Source organism: Meleagris gallopavo, chromosome 10 (assembly GCF_000146605.3).
Source record: "Meleagris gallopavo isolate NT-WF06-2002-E0010 breed Aviagen turkey brand Nicholas breeding stock chromosome 10, Turkey_5.1, whole genome shotgun sequence".
Taxonomy (NCBI): Eukaryota; Metazoa; Chordata; class Aves; order Galliformes; family Phasianidae; genus Meleagris; species Meleagris gallopavo.
This window is the reverse complement of record NC_015020.2, coordinates 17,055,104-17,061,115: the sequence shown is the minus strand read 5'-3', so window position 1 is coordinate 17,061,115 and position 6,012 is coordinate 17,055,104.

Here is a 6,012-nt window from a genome sequence, read left to right as displayed (position 1 = left end):
CAGGAATGGTGTAACAAAAGGAGTAACTATGCTGCATTACCATGCAGCTTGTAACTCAGACTTCCATATTCTCATTTATACTTATATAAGAAAGCCAAGTAAAACATGAAATGCCCACTGTCTAATGATGCCTGAAATCAGGCAAAGTCATGTGTATGTGAAAGAAAAAGGATTACTCTTACCCTGCTTACAAGGAAAATTGTCTTAGGAAGTGATTTATAGCTAGAATTTGTGTGAAAACTTTCAGTGTTATGCATAAGTGCATAACAGGTTCTTCCTGGGTTTTGAACTCAGACTGCAACCATAACTATTAGTAATGTTCCACTCATTAATATAGCTCCATGGAACAGTTTGGGATAAACAGATGAGATGGAAAATGCTTCACGAAACAGTAATGCTATCCAGACTTACAGATGTGCAGATAAACTGCACTCTTCTCTGTAACTTAAGTTTATAAGTTGCAGAAGAAGAGTTCAAAGCTCTCTTATGCTTACTTCCGTAATCTGCCCTTTTTTGATGTAACATTCTTGATGTAAAATCCTGGGCTCTGAGGCTAGAATAAAAAGTCCTCTACATGCAGAAGCCGGTGCTGTGATAACTGTTTTTTTTCCCTTCACTTTTTTGTATATTAGTTACTGAATGCAATGACACAAAATAGTGTAAAAATAAAAAAATAAAAAATAAAAAAGTAATGTATATAAATTAAAAGATATGAGTAGAGAACACACAATTGTGGAACATGATGTAAATGCTACTTAAAGTGAAGCTATTTAAAGGGGTGTGAGCCTGTGGTAAACATAGGTATTAGTTATTCTTTTCTTACTGAAGTAGCAGAGAAGCGTGCTGTTTTATAAAGGCAGAAAGTCATAGGAATTGCTGACTGCACTCTTGGCATGGGTGCATAGTAAAACTAGGATCCAGTGGGCTTCTAAGCAGCAAGAAAGAAGATTAACCCTCTGGTATATGGTCTCAGCACTAGTCTTAAATTTTTAATGCTCAGACATACGGCTACATGTGTGCCCGCTCAGCCTGAACCACGTATGTTTCTGAGGTCCAAAAGCTTATTAACTGATTAGTGCTAGAATTTAAAAAAAAAAAAAATAGGCACTGCTAAGTTAAAATGTTGCTTTAGGTTCTCTTAGTAGCCTACTTTCTCTGGTGTACAATTTGGGAATGAAACGTTTAACAAATTAAGTTGTTGTATTTTTTTTTTTTTACTAGGCAATCCATGTAGTTTATGTTGAAAGTAAGTGTCTGTAACTTTACTGATCACTTAAAGACTTAGATATAGACTGGGTGTTTCTTTCCCTTACTCTCTAACAGTTGAAGAATAACAAAGGATACAGTATGAAAACTGGTTGAAACTGGGCATCACCAGTCACTGCCTATTAGCTTGACAGAGTGAAAAGGCAGATCTGAAGGCACTTTGATTAATTCAAAATCTATAAGAAGTTACATCACCCAGCTATATTCAGTGGTAGCCAGGTGTGGCTAGTGCTAGTAGATAAGTTGTTTGTGGAAGTTAGCTTCTATTAAGATTATTTAAGAGAACTTAATCACTTTTATAACTCCACACAGAACATGATCTACAACTGTGCTGTAAGAACTGAGTCCCACTTCTGACAGTATCCTTGTACAATCACAGTATCCTGCTGTTACTTCCAGTGCTAAACCTGAGTTTAGGTGTGAAGAATGAGAACATAATTTCCAAGTTTAGTTTCCCTTTCATTTTCCCCTTCATCACACTAGAAGGTGTAGCTTCCTTACCTAAATGTATGATTAAGCATCTCCTGGCAGTTCAGCAGGAGCTATTGACAAAGTGATGTAGCTATTGCATGTTCTTCCATCACTACTGGAATTTCAGTAACATTATATATTAAAAAAAAAATCTTCACTATGACGAGCATCATCAGGTTTGTGCAATTAAACACATAAGCTGTGCTTGCTGTGTTAATCTGTCAATGTCCTGTATTTAGAACAAGATGTGCTGGAAACAGCATGAGGAGAATGTAACCAGTGTCCTGACAAAATACTATTACTAGCCATTCCCAAGAAGCCTTTCTTAATCCCTCTGATTAAGTACTTGAATATTCCCACCTACTCTGTCTCTTCTCTCTCACTTGTTTTTTATGTTGGGAACCACAGTGACAGGGATTGAACCTTAGGAAATACAAAAGGTGTTGCCAGTTTGGAATACATACAATTATTGTCACAGTTTGTCTATAGCAAACCATAATATTAGATAGTACTATCACACAGCTGCCTTGGGGGGAGGAGAGAAAAAAAGCAATCCTTTCTTCTCTTCCACAAGCTGCTATTGCTTCCAATTTGAGTATCAAAATTGCAATACAAGTGAGCTTTAAAAACTTAAGATAGAGCACTAAGCAGTCTCTGCCACCTGAAAAGCTCAAAGATACTGGATATCTCTTAGCTGCTTTCCATTCTTTTTAAAGAAGTTCTGCTAATCAATTTCTTTTCAAAGCACTCTAGTTCCTAGCAGTTTCCTAAAACTAGAGAGAAATTGCTGCTCTTTGTAAGCTAAATCAATCTCTGAAGCATCTTATAAGAATAAAATAGCTTAAGGATGAAACAGCAGTAAGAAAGGAGATCCATCTACCAATTTATCAGTCTATCTATTTTCTAGTCATATCTATCTATAATGGTTAAAAGTTTTAAAGGACACTAAATTTAAGTATTTTATATTGCTTTTTCATAAGGGCAGATCAATTTATCTCTATTCCTTTGGAAAGATTAATATTGTCACTGCATGTTGTAGGCTTGTGTTAGCTAAAAGGAGTCAGGGGCATGACAGCATTTATAGAAGGCATGAGCTCAAATGTCAGTAGAGCATCCAAAAATGGATGAAGCATCACCCAGCCACTGCCATCTGTTGAGTGTTTCATGACAGCTGTATCTCCTGACCAGAGCTGGTGTAGATAATCATAAAAGGCACAGAGGAAGCATACCAGCAGTTGTACAGAGAGAAGGGAGGGTGGGATTCTGCCTTTTAATGTTGTTTTTAATTGTACCATAATGATTTTTTTTTTAACAGACTCTATGGTATGTAACTTAGATTGAGGGTTGATTTAAAGCAAACAGTAAACCACAGTACAGCTGAAAATCAATTGAAAATTCCTCTGCACGAAGGTTTTGTCCTGGCTAAGTATTTAATGGTATGTTGTGTGTTTTTGTTTTTTTTTTTTCCCAGAGACTTTGCCCTAAAGATACTCCAGCCATAATAAAACTTCTTCAACTATTGTATGTCAACAAGACTATCAAAGCAACTGGTCTTGTTATTGACTAACTAATGTGAATGTGGGGTTTTAAAACATTCTTTCTCTTAAAGAGGAGGTAATTCTTAGCTGTCAAATTTGAGGTACTAACCCTGTAAGGAGCACTTAAGCTTAATGCCAGCTAAAACATAAAATGAGTGTAGAATAAATCATTCTAGTTTTTCTGTCGTTTTCTCCAGCATATGGATCTACCTTCCCTCCCCCTCCCCCCCAAGGCATACAAAATACTAACTGACTTTGTTTCTGATACAACCTCTCATAAGCTGAGGAGCCTTCTGGATGAACTGGCAACCTGGACAAATCATGAAATCAATGGCACAGGCAGTAGCAAAGGGTAGGTTTCATTGTGAAACAAAGTCTTTGATGTGAAAGCCTTCTCTTATCCTCTTATCTAACCCTTGCCTTCCCATAGCTATGTCTCATATTGTTCTGTCACTTCAGTACATCAGGGTCTCTGTTATTACAGCTCTAGGTTATCCAGCAGATGTTGCTATAAACCACTACAGTATGAACAATGGGAGTTTAGTTCATCCTTCTATAATGCTAATAAGCAATACTACTTGGGAAATAGAATTGCTTAAAGATATGTCACTGAAAATATTTAAACTGAGGTACTGAGACTCCTGTTCAGCTTCACATAACTTTACAACTGAACAACTTCACAAGCGAATTTGGAGAACTTTTGAAAAACTTCAGCTCCTAACTTGGATAAGATGATGGAAATTCAGCTATGTTCAATGTAGGGATTTTAGTCTCTTGTGATTTAAAAGCAAATTGGCAATCACAATGTAATGAACACAGGTATACCTGAGTCTACAGGTTCATGAATAAACTCAATGATTTGCTGATATGATTGAGCCTCAAAAGCATTGTTTTTTGTGAGAGCAGAAGAGGTTATGAGTGCTGCCATGTTGAAGACCCCTTTGAGCCACATCTTTGAAGAAATTATCCCTCCCAAAGCCAGATAACAATTGTCCATGTAATCTATCCCAAAAACATAATTGTCTTGAGAGTGTACAAGCCAAAGGTCACTTGTATGTCATCAATCTCAGCAAGAAAGCAGGTTGTAGTATGTCTATAATATCCTTTAGGGCAGCACTATTTGTTTTTTACATCCGTTGAAACCTTAATGTGGTGGGGAAATGCATAGTTCTTAATGGTGTGAGCAAGGGTGCCAAAGTGTGATTTAGCTTAGTAATGCATTGTTACATATCTGAACTGCACTGTTAGTTCAAATGCCGTGCACAATGCCTTATCTGCCAGCAAACCTGTTACTGTTTGAATTGAGTGGGTAGGAGTAATTTCTGAGATGTGTGATGCTATAGTGTTGGGTTACACTTATGGGGAAAAAAAAATCAAATATGTATAAAATGTTTGTTAAAGCAAAACAGGTTTAAAATACTAGTTCAGCTTTTAAGTCAGTTGGAGGCTTTCATTTACTGCTACATTAGCTTTTACTAAATTGTTTGGCATTTTTAACTTTTTATTTTACAAGTTTACTTTGAAAGAAGCTAGTAAAACAAAACATGTCTTCCCTCCTCCTGGAAGTCACTTTTATGTTTCTCCTTTTTTAACATGGCAAAGTGGTTGTAAAACCTACTCTTGATTCTTAAATAAAACAGCATGTAAGTAGGATAGGTATGGGAAGTGGGCCCCTTTCTCAAGGTTTTATAGACCGCACAGGACCTCAGACAGGAACATTGATGCTAAATGTAGATATTTTTGTTTTGTGTGGGGTGCTGCGTCATATTTCAATAGGTTTAAGAAAAAAAAGCAGTTATCTCTATGAAACTGTTAAGCAAAGGAGAAATAGTTCTTAATTATTAATATGACAAAATAAAGTTCAGATGTAATATAATTTAATAAAGAATGGGTACTTTCAGAGTAGCTATTCAAATTCCTGTGAAACTGAACAAGAAACTGTTTTGCTGCCATGAGAATAATAGGACAGACCATATAATTTGACATCTGGGATCCAGGAAGACCCCCAGTTGTGGGTACTATTGAAATTCAAAACCAAACTAGTGTGTGAGGGGGAACCCTGTAACAGCAGCAATTGTGATGCCTGCCTTGTTTATGATTAAAACTGATTAAAAATGGAAAAACTGTGTATTATTTTGAAAAACAGTGAGCAGGAAGATGGGGAAGAAAAGATTTTAGGATTAAATTGTGTAGTTTTTTTTAAATCCTGGAATTAAATGTGGAAAGAAACAGAGCTGCACGTTTTGAGGGGTTGGGTTTTTTGTTGAAGGCTGCAATTGTATGCTCCTTTTTTTCCAAGGTAAGCGAATGTTAAGCACTGAGATACTATTGCTCCATGCTTCCATGCTAATAAGGCATGCTTCCCACAGTGTGTGACAGAAAGGATGAATACCATGCAGTGCTAATGTTTAATTTGTAGTGGCATGTGTGTTCCTTGAATGTTTGTGAAGTTTCATGATTCACCATCACACAATTGAATCGCTCCTTTTTTTTTTTTTAAGATATAGTGATATGTAATGAGATAAAGCAGTGCTGACAGGGTTTTTGAAAGATGCATTGTCCTCTGCAGCATATTCACTTTAATAATAATAATGCCGCTTAAATTTGTTAATTTTTCACGATTTGGGAATAGAATGAGTCTTCATTAAATAATTTCTGTATTGACCATGATTTAAAATGTTAATTACTATGGAGTCAGGTAGCGTTGAACCACAGCGATGCTAATCTGTGTCATGGA